The sequence below is a fragment of the Chenopodium album genome, chromosome 10 (genome assembly GCF_948465745.1).
Source record: "Chenopodium album chromosome 10, dcCheAlbu1.1, whole genome shotgun sequence".
NCBI classification, from domain to species: Eukaryota; Viridiplantae; Streptophyta; class Magnoliopsida; order Caryophyllales; family Amaranthaceae; genus Chenopodium; species Chenopodium album.
The window spans coordinates 38,017,204-38,036,540 of NC_137843.1; the positions used below are offsets into that span (position 1 = coordinate 38,017,204).

At 41.0% G+C, this 19,337-nt stretch overlaps 1 protein-coding gene and 1 non-coding gene across 2 annotated transcripts in view; both read left to right on the forward strand.

Annotated features, from left to right (window-relative positions):
• The window catches only part of LOC145565184 (zinc finger BED domain-containing protein RICESLEEPER 1-like), a 50,796-nt gene that overhangs the window by 13,395 nt on the left and 18,064 nt on the right, over positions 1-19,337 (forward strand). The gene's annotated exons all lie outside the window — the stretch shown is intronic.
• LOC145565825 (small nucleolar RNA R71) lies at positions 15,260-15,364 on the forward strand. The gene has a single exon (XR_014095197.1). It is a non-coding gene; the product is annotated as a small nucleolar RNA R71 (small nucleolar RNA).

The window sequence follows — 19,337 nt, forward strand, 5'->3', positions numbered from 1 at the left end:
TTTTTCAATATTTTTCAAAGCAATAAAATCTATACTAGAAGCAATAAATCTATACTAAACACACCAAAAATAAAAGTTTAAGAAGAAGAAAGATACCAATATCCAAAAATCTCCCCCAAGCCAAGATCATACAATGTCCTCATTGGCTCGGAAACTAGCCCAGCATGGCTAATCCTCAGCATCATCATCCATCGTGCCAAATCCTCCGCCACTAGCACCTGCACCAGCAGAAGAGCTACCAACAAAATAGTTAGGGTTAAAGCTCCCCCCGACCCCCCTAAGGAATGTCATGGCCATAGCCGTGAAAAGAAGAATAGTCAATGTAAATGCCGTGGGAGGATGGATCTACATATCCCTTAGGTGCTGGCAGAAACCAATCGGGGTAAATAGCCTCGTCGGGAACAACACCCCGACGAGCATAGTCATCGCATACAGGATACAGGGCTCTACCCTGGTTCTTCTCAAGATACCCTAATCGTTGGTTTAAGGAGCCAACTTTCCTCCTAAGCTCCCCGTAGGAATCCTCAATACGACCTATGGCCTGTCCTATACTCTGCAAGTCCTAGACGATCTCGGGATCATGCATAGGGGGTGGTGGAGGTACATGCTGTGGTACATGAGGTGGTGATGGTGGTACCATGGGCTCAGGCTGTGGCACATGGGGTGGTGGTGGTACTCGCCCCTGGTCATGGCAACTAAAATGTCATAGGTGTAGGTCTCTTTCTAGGGGGAAAGGCGGTCAACTCGGGGTTAGGAAGGGGAAAGATACGCAAGGGGGGGTTCGTTCCTACCCTAACACGCCAATAGGGGATTTGTTAACAATTTAACTCTATCCAATCCAAACTCTGTAAATATCAGTGGTCATAAGAGTATCCCCCCACAGTTAGTGAAACCCTCACTACTAGTTTCACTAAACCCGACTTTCTTGACCGCTATCCTATTGATTAGGCCTCCTAGGCAGATAGGGGTCCTACCCGGGCCACCACTAGCGGTGGCATGCCTACCTAGATGGTTTATGAGATATCTACCTATGTTCAACTTACCATACCCAAATACATAGTGTCCTATAATAGCTAGTTCATTCGTTTGTGCATTGTGCGGTTCATGTCTAGTTAAAACAAGTGCCTGAAAATCTTTGAAAGATTTTAGGGTTGGGATGGTGAAAGGGTCGGGCACTAGCATGTTGGGAATTTGGGGCCGGTAAACCCGTTAAAACACGGTAAATATCTTCCATTTTATATTCCTTATGCCAAGCCGTAGGGACTTGAGGTTCAAGATCAATTAATTTGCAAAATTCAACATAAGTTAAACTAATATTTTTATTGTTCAACCTAAAATGCAAATTAAGACCATTCTTAGATTATTAAACATTCAAAGAAGACAAAAATTCACATGTTAATTCATGGTAAGTTGGGTAATGCATATCGACAAATTTCCTCATACCAATATCGTTCATGAGTACTAACATGATCATATAAGCCTAAAAGACTCAAGTGAGGGTCGGTGTAACCACTGAGAAGGAATTACCTCACGCTCATAGAACTTGGTGAGCCGTTTTCATTGAGTAGGTGTTGTAATTCGAATGGTTGGCCATTGCTCGAGCTGCAAATCCGGATCATAGACTTGACTCGAACTTGAACCACGGCCCCCTTGAGTTCTTGCCCTCTTTGAAGCCATTTTAGTGCATGGGTTTTGGAAAAATTTGTTCAAAATTGAGCAAAATCGGTATAGAATAGTAGAGGATGAAGAGAGGAGAAAGAACATGTGAAAATTTTTGGATTTGGTGAGAGATGGAGAGAAGATCTTAGAGAGAAGTTAGAGAAAATTTGAGTTTTAGAGAGAGAAAGTATGGAGGTTGGAGGAAAAATGAGGAAAGAAAGAAGAAAGAAGAAGAAAAGAGGGGGAGCCGGCGTAAGGGGGTGTGTCGCGCCCGGTCGGGCGCCCTCTCGCTCGGTCGGGCTATCTGATATAAAATTTTGAACTTAGGCTCGCGCCTGGTCGGGCGAAAATTACACTCCATACTCATCAACTCTCGCGCCCGATCAGGCGAATTTACTTGATTTTCATATCCTCTTCTCGCTCCAGGTCGGGTGAAAATCCTTCTTTTCGAGCCCTCCCCTCGTGCCCGGTCGGGCGCGCTACAGCAAAAGGAGTCCGATTATTATTTTTTTTCTTCTTTACTCCAAATTTTTCTAACTCTTTTTCTCTAACTGTACAAAAACTCTAAAACACATTAAATTCCCTCCTCTCTCCTCTCACATAAGAAAAAGGAAGAAAACTATTCTAAAAAGCAAGAAAATACAGGTTGCCTCCCGCAAAGCACTGGTTTATCTAGGTCCCGCACGACCTTCTTATCATATGTCAAATCAGGATGAAACGGAATAGATTAGATGAAGTAATTCAACCGCACCAATCGTAGCACCTTCGTGGTATAACTTAAATCTTTGACCATTTACCTTGAATTCACCACCATGATCATTGTATTTTTCCACAAAACCAAATTTATTTGCCCTTTTCACAGTAAAAGGATCCGATTACCTTGACTTTAACTTTCCTGGGAAAAGTTTAAGTCTAGAGTTGAACAACAAAACCTTGTCACCTTCTTTGACCTCTCTTGAAAGGATCATCTTGTCGTGCCATCTCTTGGTCTTCTCCTTGTAGACGCGTGCACTATCATATGCCATCAACCTAAACTCATCTAATTGGTTAAGTTGTAGGAGCCTCTTTTCTCCCACTAGCTTAGCATCCAAATTGAGCTCTTTAATAGCTCAATATGCCTTGTACTCCAATTCCACCGGGAGGTGAAATGTTTTACCATACACTAGTCTATAGGGAGTAGTACCAATTGGGGTCTTAAATGCGGTTCTATACGCCCAAAGGGTGTCTTCATGTTGGGTTTCGGTAAGTCTAACTTACCATGGAACAAAACCCGACCCCAAGACCCGCATACAATTAATATAACTAAATGACATAACAAGAAGGATAGAAAAGACGATCTTACCCTTGCCGTGTGCTTCGCTCACACCCAGAGCTCTTACTTCAAAGCCAAGTCTTGGAAGTGCAGAGACCTCCTACGGTGTCCACCCGCAACTCGACCCGATCGGTCTCTTACTCGGAGTTTAGCCGAGTCGGACCAAAACACTACTCGAGTATTATATGAACTTAAAGGTTTTCTCTCAAGTGGAGATGCCTTATTGAGTTCCTACTCAAGTGAATAATCACAACTCCTAAGGTTGGTATTTATAGGCAAAGGCTCTCCAAAATTCCCATCATCTTTCCATGTGGAAGAAAGGATAGTGTGATAAAAATTAGAAATTAATTTAATTCCAAATTAAATTAAATTGCAAGGCAAATAATCAAACAACACTTGGCACACACATGGGAGTGGTTAGGTGAGGACCACAAGGAGGACCACATGGCCTCCTTGTTCCCCAAGCCACCAAAACCCACCAATCATAAGAGGGCATGACCGGTCAACCTCCTTGGTCACCAAGGAAAATGGGTCAAGGACCTCCTTGACTTGGTTGGGCCTTGCAGCCACACGCAAGCCACGCGGGCTGCTAGTGCGCTGCTCGGCTTTGCCTGCCAGCACGCACCGTGATCACAAGTTAAATAGGTCATTATGCTACCACCCTAACCAAATTAATCATTTATAATACCTAAACCTACACTAAACTAGTTAGTGGCAAGTAAAGGGTTGAACCACTAGGCAAGCACGCTAATTCAACATCAAATATCACTAATGCAAGAGTGAAAAGGGGATTGTTTTTGTTGGTTTTGTTGAGTAGAACACTAAAACTACAAGTAAGCAAGAAAATGATGATTAAAATCAATAGAAAATGACTCTAGGGATACGGGGGTGTCCAATATGATTAGAAAGAGGAGAATAATGGTGATTATCATGAAACATATGACAAAGAACACAAGGTTCTACCTAAACAATTCATTCTCATGCAATAGTCTAGGCAAATCAATGAAAGAGGTCTACACTAATAAGGATCATTCTCATGCATCCTATTAGTTACAATCAAATCAAGAGAATAAAGAAGCACAATCCATAAAAACTCCACTTTAATAACTCATTCTCATGCAATCATTAAAATAGAGGTGATCCTAATCTAGTTCAAATCACTTTCATGCATTTAAACTAGAAAACATCAAATAGAGTGCAACAATAATCCCAAGCTAATAAAAATCATGTCTTTCATCAATATATGGCATAAGTTCAATCCAACCATCATCATTCATCCAATATCAAATCATATCTTCCACCCCCTTCCCCTAGCTAAACGTTTAGCCTAGAGAAGGGAGATTAAACATAATATCAAAACTAGCAATAAACTCAAGAAACTCAAAACAAAACATGATAGAAATCAATGAAATCAATAATAACTAGATAAACTAATAAGATTCACAAAAATAAGTAACAATAAAACAAATAAATAATATTAAAGGAAAGGAGAAGAGATTACTAAAGAAGGGATTAATGAAAGATTAAATCTTGGATCCTTGCTTGATTGAAGAAAGATTAAAACTTGAGCAAAGTTGAATACAATAAAGGAAGCTTGATTAACAATCTATTTTTCTCTCTCTAGATTAGGCTAATGTTCTATGGAGTTAGTATTAAGTTAATCCAAAAATAAATCCCCCCAAAACATTCTAAGATGGGACTTATATAATTCGTACAGAGCCAGCTGAAAAAAGGAGAGGTCAGACCGAACAAAGGGAAGGTTCGGCCGGACTACAGGGTAGGTTCGGCCCAACCATGGGTAAGTTCCCCATGGTTCGGTCAAACCTCCCTGATCCTGGTTGGTCGAACTTCTGTGGTTCGACCACTCCTGCAAAATTGTCAAATTGCATCTTGTCCCTGCCTCGACGTTCGGCCGAACCACTGAGCAGGTTCGGCCACACCTTGGTTCGGCCACACCTCCAGGAGGTTCGGCCGAACCTCTTCTGAATCATGCTTCCTTCAGCTTCCCTTGAGCTTAGCTTCCTCCTCTTGAAAATCCCGATGGTTCCTACAAAGCATAAGCATGGAAATCACAATAAAAACAAAGCGAGAAGACTAAGAAAAGGGAAGATAGAGGAGAAAAGAAAGGAGGAAGCAAAACTAAGTAAAAATGCTTAGAAAAAAGGCCAAACAAGTGCAAATGAGGGGAGAATCCTTAGAGAAAAAGGATAAAAGAGTGGCATAAATGCCACTCATTAAAATCCCCCACACTTGCCTCTTGCTTGTCCTCTAGCAAGGAAAACTAGAACAAAAAGGCAAACACAACAAACATAACATGACAAGGTTTTTAGCAAAACCAATCAAGCCTCAAGGTAATCAAATGCTCAATTTTGACTCATTTGCAAATAAATGCACCAAAGAATACTTATCTTTCTCAATTCAAAGAGGGAAAACACGTTTCAAGATGCCCAAGGTTGAGAATGACAAACCTAAGCTAAGCGTAGAGAACTAATGATTTTATTCTCCACCCTAGCCCCAACCAAGACGGTCTGCGTTCTCTCCACTAGCTTCAATTCATCCCCTAGCTAGCTCCTCATGGTTCCTCGAGGGAACCGGAAAAAGAAAAATTTTATGTGGAATCATAGGGTCATCCCGACATCTCAACTATGCATACTCTCTCCATAGGGTTGAAATCTATCTCCCTCCACCGTTCTTTGACCACGCCCCTCTAGAATCCAAGGGTCTTAAGTAGGGTTGTAATGTCATGGCTAGGGGTTATGGTTGGGAAATAATTTGAAAATTTTGGTGGCAATTCCTAAGTGAAGCGTAAGAGTGGCCATCTCTCAAGAACATCCTAAGAATTGAACCTATTCTTCAAACTTACAACCTTTCAAAACAAACCACACCACATTACTTCAATTTTTTTTTTTTTTTTTTTTTTTTGCTTGGTTTTCATGAGTTTCAACTTTCTTGCCAAACCTATTTGCGTACTCTTTTCATGAATAGTCTTTCAAAACCTTATTTGAACCAAATTACACAACCTTCTTGCTCAATTTCAACATTATCAAACTCAAACCTCACAAAGCCAATGCTTCACTAACTATAAGGGTTGGTAGAACATAGGCCGATAGGTTTGTAAGATGGCTAAGTCAAGAAAGGGGAAATAAGGCTCAAATTGGTTAGCAAGAGGGTGAATGTAAAAATGAAAACCAAATTTGTAACAAAACACAAAGAAAACATAGAAAAATGAGAAGAAATGCCCTCTTCCTCCTCTAGAGTTATATGGTCACGATCTTGGGAGCTAGACGCCAACACAAAGATTAAGACATGCATAGTTAAGGATCCTAAGTGCCGCTCACAAGAATGATGAAGGCTAGAACAAATGACGCTCACACGGGATGAGAAATATAGCAAATAATAACCAAGGGAATCCTATCCACCATAAAAGCAACACCATCTTACCACTTTCCTGTGAACTAGGGGTTCAAACGCCCTCAAAAGTTCTAAACTGGGCTACCTTAGCTACAATGTGTCTAACTCAACCCAAAGCATTCTCAAACCGTGCAAACCCTCATCAACTAGGAAGATAAGCATTCAAAGACACATCGAGGCAAACAAATCCAAAAGAGTGAGCAAATTACACATCAAAAATCATTTCAAATTGTCATATTATGCTTGTAACACAAAAAGGGGAAAATAAACAAAAGAAAGAGGAAGAAATAAAAAAGGTTTACATCCGAGGCATATAATTCACTCAAATCCCAATCGTCATACAAGTGATCGTTCGATAACAACATCAACGATCCTAGGTTCCATAGAACCAAAAGCAAACATCCTCGAACCATTCAACTTCTTCCTAAGCTAACCTAGACTAAACACTCAAACAAAGAGCAAATAAAAGAGAGGAAAGGTCTCACCAAATGCCGCTTGAAATGGAAGACAAGATATTTCATACAATCTCACCAAGGGAGCTTGTGTTGCTCCTTAACTTCCTTCGTTTCCGCTTTTAAGCTTCAAGAAAAGTGAGCCAAAACAAAAGAAACTATGACAAAATAAGAAAAATAAAAAAAAGTTAGAAATCAAAGAAAAAGACTAAAGTTATAGATAAAAAGAAAAATAAATAAAAAGTAAAGAAAAATAAATAAAAAGTGATCTACAAAGTTTGAATTAAGGGAATTTGGATTGTCGGGAATTTTGGATTTTTTTTTTCTTGGGAGCATCTTCGCCTACACAAAGCTCAAGAGTCATCAGAAATCGTCAAAAATCAGCAAAAATCATCATAAAAACATCATCAAAACATCACCATCATCACCATCACATCATTATCATCATCATCACAACATCATCAACAATATCATCAACTACAACAAGGGCGCAATCCTCAATAGTCCTCCTCATGTACAAGCCACTACCCTACCACACTACCTTCCCCTCCTATGTACACTTCAACCAACCCAAAAGGAACATCCTCCCCCACACTAGTCTTTTGCACGTCCCGAGCAAAAGTTAAAAGTTAGAAGTTCCGGGGGGAAGGAAGGGAACCCTCATCATGGGGTCCTGTCTCCTTGCCCTCTAGGTTGAGGGGGGTTCTCAAAATCGAACCTGGGAGTGTCCATAAGTGGGTGGAAGGGTTGGTTAAAGTGCTCATAGGGCCACCCCTGGTCACCCCATCCACCATCAAAAGGGTTTGGGGTGGTTGTGCGAGCCGGATCATAAGCCGGATCACACCCACTCGGGAGATAAGGATCATAAGGTAGGGTGCCAATGCATTGAGAAGGGTTGATGGGACCTTCACAATAGGGGTAGACGTTGGGGGTAGGGTTGTTGGGGTCATAGGGGTCCCAATGTGGAACCGGACCCTCTTGAGGGGGGTGGTAGGGGTAGTTAACATAGGGCGCTTGGATGCCCGTTTGTACAAGGTTATCATAATTCATCGTCCCGTAGTACCCCCATTGTTCAATGGAAGCTTGGTTATCCCGACGGATATCCTCGAGGGTACTACAGAGGGCATTCATATCAAAAGGAGGTAAGGAGGAAGAGGAAGATGCCTCACCTCCCCCGCTAAGGGGGGGAACAATTTGCTCCTGGCGGTGGACCGGTGGAGGATGAGGAATTGCGCCCCGGGCTCTTGTTCTTCTTAATTCATCGGGGATGTGCTGCCGGGGGATCTTCCATTTGAGAGGAGAGGAGTGGTCCACCGTAGTGAGGGATGGGTCCGGAAGGACACACCATTCAACCTCTTTGTCCACTAAGAGGATGAATTTGCGCTTGCTTATTGAGTAGTTGATGAAACGGTTGTGACGGAGAGCACTAAGGGAGAGAGAATAGGGAGGGAACTCGTCAGTGACTTCCTCTCGGGTTTGGTGCACAAAGGGGAGCATTTCTATTTGCTCCTTGTAAGCTCCATATTTCAAGGAGAGGGCAATGATAGTGATCATGCCCTCCATAAAAATATCGTCACCAAGACGGTTGTCCCTAGTATCCAAAAGCCTTTGGATGAAGGTGGAGGAGCATTGGAACTTGAGCCGCTGAGGGTTGTCGGCCAAGAATAGACAACCAACCTCATCCTTAACCATTGAGCCGAGGTTTTCTTTGAAGAACACGACATATTGGAGGAGCCGAGCAAAATATCTCAAGGCTATGTGGATGATGTTGTTGACCTTAGATGTGTTGGTCCGAAAACTATCCCTGGTGGATATGCTCCTCCACCATTCTTGCTCGTTGTAGGGGATGCGATGAGTGGATGTCATCTCGCATGGATGATCTAGCCTGGTCGGATGCCAATGGAAAATCTCGTTTAGATCACTCTAGGTGAGGGAGTGATCCTCATTGAACATGCGGAAATGTATTACAAGTTGAGGCTCCTCATCATTAAATTCCGGCTCAATGACTTCCTTGTGAAGAGAGGCAAGGAATTCCAAAGTCACTCGCTCATAGGTGTGAGCGTGAAGATAGATGAAGTCGCCCCAACCAAAATTCTGTGCTAACCGGACTACCTCATCCAAGATACCGAGCTTTTGCAAAGTGGTAGGACAAAAGAACCGTGTTGAACGGATGGGACGCTTGATGAGGGCTTTGTAGACGTCCCAAAAATGCTCATTCGGAGCAATTATGCTATGATCATTGATGCCGGGAGGAGGCGGGAAACTAGTTGAAGAAGATTCACCCACTCTCTTCCTCTTTGACTTGCTCTTTCCGAAAACCATGATTCTACAAAATTACCAAGAGCTATTATTAGGAAAATTTGATAAGAGATGTCATAAGAACGCTAGCCACGGTAAAAGTGTATGCGTGAAAGTAGTTGCTTTGAGTTGTGAAATAGATAAAAAGGATGACAACAATACAATCAAGGCATAAATGGACACATTTAAACCAAGGCATGGGCAAGAAATCCTATGACATTCATATAAAAGTCCTAACAAAGTCTAGGTGAATTTTGGCATGATGTCTCCTAATTATGTGATAATCATTCACCAAACCATCAAAATCAAACCAAAAACAATAAGAATCATTCTCCAACAACATCCAATTCATGAATTTCTCAATCACCAAATAGTAGCATGAACACCTTAGCATGAAATCAACATTTTTAAGCAAAGACATTGAGATCAAACAAAACCAAGTATACATTCATAATCATGAAAATAACACGTTCTACTATCAATTACAAATCAATTGCAACATGTAAATCCAAACAACCACAAGAAACAAGTAAGGTATTACTAACAATTTCAAAAATACCACAATTCATATTTAAACATGTAAAACATGGTATAACTATGAGGAATTGAAGAAATAAACTTGCAAAAGTTAAGAAAATCATACCACAATTGATTGTAAGTGAGTAGAAACCCAAAAACACCAAAACACTTAAACCCTAGAAATTGGGGGAAATGAAAAGATGGGATTTTTGTGAGGAATTTTTGGTGGAGATTGTAGAAATGGAGTAGAGGATGGAAAATAAGTGAGAAAAAGAGAAGATTGGAGTGATTTTGATGGAGGTTTGAGCTTGTAGGAGGGGGTTGTAATGGAGGTTAGAGTGAGAAGGAGGAGAATAGAGAGAGAGGGGGTCGAATGAAATGAAATGGAGAAGAAGAGCAACCCTTTTTTTTTTTTTTTTTTTTTTTTAAATCGACAAAGGTTCGGCTGAACCATGGGTAAGTTCGGTCGAACCATGGGTAACTTCGGTCGAACTTTCTCAAGGTTCGGTCGAACCTTCTCTCTAAATTGAAATTTTCAAAAATGGCAGAAAGTTTTCAAATTTTGGGCGAACCTAGGTTCGGTCGAACCTACTCTAGAATATGAATTTCTGCAGTTCTGGCAGAAAGTTTTCAACTTGAGGTTCTAGAGAAGGTGCGACCGAACTCAAGAAGGTTCGGGCAAACCTTTCAAAAGGTTCGACCGAACCTTCAGGGAGTTTGGTCACTAGCTTGACCATGAGAAAAATTCTTCAAGTGGGAGGCTTGGGATCCAAAGGATCAAGCATTATACATTCGATGATACCAACTTCTTCCTTGCAAAAGTAATTCTTCAAACGATGACCATTAACCATAAACTTGTTACCATCCTCATCTAACTCAAAGGAGCCATAAGGAGTAGTCTTTGATATCACAAAAGGACCCGACCACTTTGATTTGAGTTTACCCGGAAACAAACAAAGCCTTGAGTTGAAAAGCAAAACCTTATCTCCAACCTTAAAGTTCTTGTTTCGAATATGTTGGTCATGCCACTTTTTGGTCTTCTCCTTATATAACCTTGAGCTCTCATAAGCATCATCTCTAAGCTCTTCAAGTTCATTGAGCTTAAGCAATCTCTTCTCACTGGCCAACGATAAATCCATATTGAGCTCTTTGATAGCCCACCAAACCTTGTATTCTAACTCAACCGGCAAGTGACAAGCCTTTCCATAGACCAACCTATAGGGGGTCGTGCCGATTGGAGTCTTATACGCCGTCCTAAGAGCCCATAGTGTGTCATCAAGTTTGAGAGACCAATCTTTCCTTGATTTGTTCACCATCCTTTCAAGAAGATTTTTGATTTCACGATTCGAGACCTCCACTTGTCCTTGAGTTTGAGGGTGGTAAGGTAATCCAACCTTGTGATGAACGCCATACCTCTTGAGAAGAGCTTCAAATTGCTTTTTGGCGAAATGGGAGCCTCCATCACTAATTAGCACCCTCGGAACTCCAAACCTAGGAAAAATTATCTTCTTTAGGAGCTTAAGCACAACCTTGTGATCATTGGTAGGTGAGGGTATGGCTTCAATCCATTTTGTCACATAATCGACCGCTACCAAGATATATAGATTCCCACAAGAAGAAACGAAAGGCCCCATAAAATCCACCCCCCAAACATCGAAGGGTTCAACTTCTAAAACACTTTGTTGGGGCATTTCGTCCCTCTTGGTAATGCCTCCGCTCCTTTGACATCTATCACATTGCGCAACGAATTGGTGGGCGTCTCTATGCATTGTCGGCCACCACAATAAGGATTGAGAGATTTTTTCCACTGTTTTGTCAACACCACCATGTCCTCCACATGGTAGTGAGTGGCAATGCTCCAGAACACCTTGAATTTCATGATCTGGAACACACTTCCGATAAAGGCCATCTCCACATTGCTTGAATAGGTATGGGTCATTCCAAAAGTACCTTCTTAATTCCTTGAAAAACTTCTTCTTTTGTTGAGAAGAGTACTCCGAGGGAACGACTCCACACGCAAGATAGTTGGCTATATCCGCGTACCAAGGGGTAGAAGTTGACACCAAAGCCATGAGAGCCTCGAATCCTATCTCATCATTAATCGGTACATCCTCCTTGTTCTCAAATGGTAGCCTAGACAAATGATCCTCTACATAGTTCTCCGCTCCCTTCTTGTCCCTCATTTCCATGTGAAAGTCTTGGAGAGAGAGAACCCAACGGATCAAGCGAGGCTTTGCTTCTTTCTTGGTCATAAGATACCGCACCGCAATGTGATCCGTGTACACAATAACTTTTGAGCATATAAGATAGGATCGAAACTTATCGAATGCAAACACTACCGCTAACATCTCTTTCTCCGTTGTTGTGTAATTCCTTTGAGCCTTATCTAGAGTCCTACTTGCGTAGTAGATGACACATGATTTTCCTTGTTTCTTTTGACCAAGAACGGCACCTACTGCAAAGTCACTAGCATCGCACATTAGCTCAAAAGGCAAGCTCCAATCCGGAGCTTGCACAACGGGAGAAGAAATGAGAGCTTCCTTGAGCTTACGAAACGCCTCAAGGCAAGCCTCATTGAAGTAAAAAACAACCTCTTTTTTGAGCAATTCGGTCAAAGGTTTGGCGATTGAAGAAAAATCTTTGATAAACCTCCGGTAAAAACCGGCATGCCCAAGAAAAGCCCGTACCCCCGTGATGGAAGTAGGAGGGGGCAACTTTTCAATCACCGAAACCTTGGCCGGATCAACCTCAATGCCATTTTTTGAAACCTTATGGCCGAGGACAATGCCCTCCTCGACCATAAAATGGCACATTTCCCATTTTAAAACCAAACTCGTCTCTTGACACCTTTTCAAAACTTTTTCAAGGTTAAAAAGACAAGTGTCAAAAGACGAGCCACCAACACTAAAATCATCCATGAAAACCTCAATTTCTTTCTCAAGCATCTCAGAGAAAATGGAAGTCATGCATCTTTGAAAAGTAGAGGGAGCATTGCATAATCCGAATGGCATTCTTTGGTATGCAAATGTCCCATATGGACATGTGAAAGTAGTTTTCTCTTGATCACTTGGATGGATAGGGATTTGGAAAAATCCGGAATACCCATCCAAGAAACAAAAGAAAGCATGGTTAGAAAGCCTTTCAAGCATTTGGTCCATGAAAGGGAAAGGAAAATGATCTTTCTTGGTGTTTTTGTTCAATCTCCTATAATCAATGCACATTCTCCACCCGGTCACCGTATGGGTGGAGATTTCGTCTCCCTTTTCATCCTTGATTATGGTCATCCCACCCTTCTTTGGAACTACATGAACTGGGCTAACCCATTTGCTATCGGTGATAGCATAGATGATGCCCGCCTCACGTAGTTTCAAAATTTCTTTCTTCACAACCTCTTGAAGGTTGGGGTTCAACCTTCTTTGAGGTTCAATGGAGGTGGAATGATCATCTTCAAGATGAATACGATGCATGCACAAAGAAGGGATAATACCTTTGATATCATCAATGCTATACCCTATCACATCCCTATATTTTCTTAAAACATCAAGAAGTTTTTCCAAATTAAGACCATCTAGGGTAGCATTGACAATAATAGGGTATTTTCCCTCCTTATCAAGAAAAGCATATTTCAAAGAAGGGGGAAGGGGCTTGAGTTCTACCTTGGGAGGAGGCTTAGAACTCTCCTCCAATTTCTCCTCCTTGGACTCAAGCTCGGTCTCAACTTGTTATTCAACTTCCTCCTTTGAGGATTCCTCCATTGCCATGACAAATTCTTTAGCCTCTTGAGAGTGGAACTCTTCTTTGCATGTAAGGGCTTCTATCATTGGATCTTGAGGCCTCATCACGACCCTCCCCAAGCGATTTAGCTCTTCATTCACAACATCAACTCTATAACATTTTTCAACCATGGGGGTTTTGAGCAACTTAGAAAATTCAAAGACAATCTTTTCATCGGCCACTTCACAAGTGATGGTGTTGTTCTTGCAATTGATGACCGCCCCCAAAGTTTTAAGAGCTTCACGTCCCAAAATCAAAGGAGTGTTAACATCCTCCTCCATATACATCACTACGAAGTAACAAGGCACGTAGATGTGTCCCACTTAAATTGGAACATCCTCAAGCTCTCCACAAGGTAATTTCACCAATCGATTGGCCAATTGAATTGTCTTCCTTGTAGGGATCATCTCTATATTGAGTTTTTGAGCAATGGATAGAGGGATTAAACTAACACTTGCTCCAAGATCGGCTAAGGCGCCCCTAGCTTCCATGTTCCCAATTTTCACTGGCAAAGTGAAACTTCCCGCGTCTTTTTCCTTCTTGGGCATCTTATGTTGGACAAGAGCACTCACTTGATGTGGAAGGGTGATAAGCTCATCATTGAGCTTCCTCTTGTTGGTGAGAATATCCTTGAGGAACTTGGAGTAAGATGGAATTTGTGTCACAACTTCAAGAAAAGGGAGGTTGATATGCAAATTCTTCATGACACTAAGAAATTTTGTGAACTTTTCATTCAACTTCCTCTCCGCAAGCCGACCGGGAAAAGGAACCGGTCCATCAAGATTCCTAGCCTCACTAGGAATTGAAGTTGTCTTCTCATTGTCAAGCTTCTTCTTCTCCGAACCTCCTTCTATCTCATCACCTTTTTCTTTCTCACCTCCCTTGTTTTTATTCACACTCTCCTCTCCTCCCTTCTTTTCCTCACTATCCCCTTTATTTGGTCCTTCATAGGAACTTCCCGACCTCAATGTGACCGCCTTGCATGTATCGGGTTTTGGATTGTGAGATGGGTTAGGTTGTGGTTGTCCGGGTTGAGTGGATGGTGAATTAAAAGGAGTTCTCTCGGCCAATTGAGCTACTTGTGAGTCAACCATCTTGTTGTGAGCTCTTATCTCTTGCATTTGTTGCCCAAAAGATTGCATTTGCGCATGCATGGCTTGGAGGAGTTGAGTTTGAGTTAGCTCCGCTTGAGGTGCTTGTTCTTGATGATTTCTTTGAGGTGCTTGGGTTTGATTGTTGTATTGGTTGTTCCTTGGATAGCTTCCTCTTGGGTTTTGGGGTTGAGATGGAGGTGGATTTTGATATTGAGGGTTGGAGTTATAGGAAGGTTGAGCTTGTTGGTTCCATTGTTGAGGTTGAGGTACAAACCTGGGTGGTGGTTGTCTCCTAGCTACTCCACCGCTGCTTCCTCTAAATCCCTCTTGCCTTGTGTTGTATGCTGCTACATGTTCGGGGCTTAAACCTCCACAATAGGATGTATCATGGTTCGTTCCTCCACAACTTTGACAAGAGAAAGAGTTAACTTGAGAAGAGCTTGCTCCACCACTTGAACTTGCATTCACACTCGTGTTCAACTTGGAAAGCCCTTTTGTTAGTTGATCAATTTGATGTTGTAATTAATCAACTTTCTCCAATTTGTAAATACCACCTCTCTTTGGAGCGTTTCTTCTTCGCCCCCCCCCCCAAGAGTAATTCTTTGCTACCTCTTCTATTGTGGCTTCAACTTGATTTTGAGGGATCTTGATTAATTGACCACCCGCCCCCACATCCAAATTGGCTCTTGACATGGGCTCCAATCCATCGTAGAAAAACCGCATGAGCAACCCTTGATTGTACTCATGGTGGGGACATGCTTGCACCTACTCTTTGAATCTCTCCCATGCTTCACCAAGACTTTCACGGCCTCTTGCTCAAATGATGCAATTTTCCTTCTCATTTTGGCGGTCTTCTCTTCGGAGATAAAACGCTTCAAGAACGCCTTGACAACCTCCCTCCATGTTGTGAGAGTGTTAGGCTTTACTTGCTTTAGCCATTTCTTTGCTCGTCCGGTGAGAGATTGCCGGAAAAGGTGCATACGAATGTATTCTTGACTCACTTCATTGGTTTGCATCATTGCGCACAATTTAAGGAATCGGTCCAAATGTTCAATAGGGTCCTCACTTGCACTTTCGGAAAATTGCTCCGATTGGACCATTCGAGTATATTGTGGATGGATTGAGAAGTTGGTTTCCGTGACGGGTAGCAAAATCCCTCCCGTGAGCTCATAATCCTCCGGATTTCCGAACTCACGAAACAAAACATCATTCTCTTGTCCCGCCATTGATTCGCGTGGTGAACTTGAAGAGTAAGTATCACTCTCACTATCAACTATATCACCAAAACCTCTTCCCTCGTCTTGATAAAGCCTACGGACTTGTCTAAAGGTTCGTTTGATTTCGTGGTCAATTTGATGTGAGGGTGCTCCTTGAGACCTCCTAAGCATTCACAAAAGCTAAGCAAACAATTAGCAATGACAAGGATGATAAAATAAAAAAACAAAAAGAAAATAAAGCAAAATGACTCAAACAAAAGCAATAATATTCACTAAACAAGCCGATTCCCCGGCAACGGCGCCAAAATTTGATCACAAGTCAAATAGGTCGTTATGCTACCACCCTAACCAAATTAATCATTTATAATACCTAAACCTACACTAAACTAGTTAGTGGCAAGTAAAGGGTCGAACCACTAGGGAAGCACGCTAATTCAACATCAAATATCACTAATGCAAGAGTGAAAAGGGGATTGTTTTTGTTGGTTTTGTTGAGTAGAACACTAAAACTACAAGTAAGCAAGAAAATGATGATTAAAATCAATAGAAAATGACGCTAGGGTTACGGGGGTGTCCAATATGATTAGAAAGAGGAGAATAGTGGTGATTATCAGGAAACATATGCCAAAGAACACAAGGTTCTACCTAAACAATTCATTCTCATGCAATAGTCTAGGCAAATCAATGAAAGAGGTCTACACTAATAAGGATCATTCTCATGCATCCTATTAGTTACAATCAAATAAAGAGAATAAAGAAGCACAATCCATAAAAACTCCACTTTAATAACTCATTCTCATGCAATCATTAAAATAGAGGTGATCCTAATCTAGTTCAAATCACTTTCATGCATTTAAACTAGAAAACATCAAATAGAGTGCAACAATAATCCCAAGCTAATAAAAATCATGTCTTTCATCAATATATGGCATAAGTTCAATCCAACCATCATCATTCATCCAATATCAAATCATATCTTCCACCCCCTTCCCCTAGCTAAAAGTTTAGCCTAGAGAAGGGAGATTAAACATAATATCAAAACTAGCAATAAACTCAAGAAACTCAAAACAAAACATGATAGAAATCAATGAAATCAATAATATTTAGATAAACTAATAAGATTGACAAAAATAAGTAACAATAAAACAAATAAATAATATTAAAGGAAAGGAGAAGAGATTACTAAAGAAGGGATTAATGAAAGATTAAAACTTGGATCCTTGCTTGATTGAAGAAAGATTAAAACTTGAGCAAAGTTGAATACAATAAAGGAAGCTTGAATAACAATCTATTTTTCTCTCTCTAAATTAGGCTAATGTTCTATGGAGTTAGTACTAAGTTAATTCGAAAAAAAATCCCCCCAAAACGTTCTAAGATGGGACTTATATAGTCCGTACAGAGCCAGCTGAAAAAAGGAGAGGTCCGACCGAACAAAGGGAAGGTTCGGCCGGACTACAGGGTAGGTTCGGCCAAACCATGGGTAGGTTTGGTCGAACCTCCCTGATCCTGGTCTGGTCGAACTTCTGTGGTTCGACCACTCCTGCAAAATTGCCAAATTACATCTTGTCCTTGCCTCGACGTTCGGCCGAAGCTCTTCTGAATCATGCTTCCTTCAGCTTCCCTTGAGCTTCGCTTCCTCCTCTTGAAAATCCCGATGGTTCCTACAAAGCATAAGCATGGAAATCACAATAAAAACAAAGCGAGAAGACTAAGAAAAGGGAAGATAGAGGAGAAAAGAAAGGAGGAAGCAAAACTAAGTAAAAATGCTTAGAAAAAGGGCCAAACAAGTGCAAATGAGGGGAGAATCCTTAAAGAAAAAGGATAAAAGAGTGGCATAAATGCCACTCATCACATCGCAAGCCCATAAGGCTACTTTGTACGCTGCTGGGCCTTTGCCAGCCAGCACACACCGCAAGCCCGTGCGGTTGCTATGCGCTGCTTGGCTGCCGACGCAGGCTGGCCAGTATGCCTTGCTTGCAGCCCGCAACTTCCCTTGCAAGTACGTAAGCCCTAGCTAGCTACTTGGTGCTTGTGACAGTGCGTGTTAGCCTAATACGTTGTGTCGTTTGATTATTTTACGTCTCGTCTATTTATTAATTCGACTCGACTTGCGATGCTCGGTCTCGACGCTCCTAGCTCGATATCTGACGTCTATGTTCATAATACTCGAGCGACTCATTAATTCCTTCGGATTAATTCGTCGTATCAGATCATTAGTTGCTTGTGTGTAACGTAAAGGGTTCACTCAAGATTATGCTGTAATATTAATTATACATTAATATCACTGATCGGAAGCGACCTCCAACTAGGCATTCCGATCACTTGACCTCACTGAATAATTAGCTTTCTAATAATTCCGAACCCTCTATCAGTATAATACACTTGTTCGAAGGACACCATTCCTATCAATCTCCCACTTGTCCTTCCGGACAAGTGCGGTTTTTGTGTATAGCCTATTTCCTATGTCACTTAATGTCTCTTCATGAACTATAAGGTAAGATTATTCGTCATCCTTATTACGTCCAGAAGTGTTTCTCAAAATTCGATTTTGACTGTCAATAAGCAGATGATTTCTTGAAATGCATCTGAGCACGGCCATGCATTTCACAGTCTCGCTCTTCGAGAGGCCTTGTAAATAACAAAGACATGTTCCTTATTGTTAGTAGGGGGACATTCCCAGCCTTGTGACCTCAATTGGTCATTAATCGAGAGCTATAAATCAAACTACACACTAATCTCAAGTGGTCATTAATCGTCCATCTTTTAAATGACCTCGATTAAGGATAATTTTCGATTACAATATCCAATGTTCACTTAATAGGTGTTTCTTTATCCAAGACAGGTCTTGATACCCTATTTTGAATATTCTCAAAATCGAATGGACTCATAATTTGATTCTAAACCACAATTAAATAGTTTTGTGGAATAATTAGTAACAATTTTTATTCCACTATGAAACCTTTCAATGTTTCATCTAATGATAAATGGTTTTTCCAAATGTTTTAAGAGTAATACTCTTTATAAAACATTTATAGAAATCATACCCATATTTAATATGCTTGATCTCTTTCGTGCAATTGTGAATGTTGTCGTTCACTTATTGGATAGGTTTAGTTATAATTACTTTGCAAATCTTAGCATCTTCATTATTGATCACTTTCATAATAAGATGATAAAATTTGAGAGTGTCATGGATTATATGTGATTTAGGATTTATTGTCTAAGTGATGGCTCCCACTCATTTTCATGATATGAGATCTTCAACTTGACAACCTACAATCATTAACGTTCAACAACGAACTTTCCATTGAATAACTTTATTATTGCCTTTAAGGCAACAACAATATTCTTAACATATATTTCAATAGACTTACTAATGGTGCTTTGCTTGGATTTTATTCCAAACAGGTCACAGTGATTTGGGATACCCTAGTCACTTGTGATCATGGAAATTTACCTTAAATTCCCGCACATTACACATCGATGCACGTCCACGTTACCATTCTCAAGTCACGACACATTAACTCGTGCTTATAAATGGCTTCCTTGTTAAGGATCTTGATCCTTCCTAAGGATGTGCTTGCAACATTAATTCTCAAAT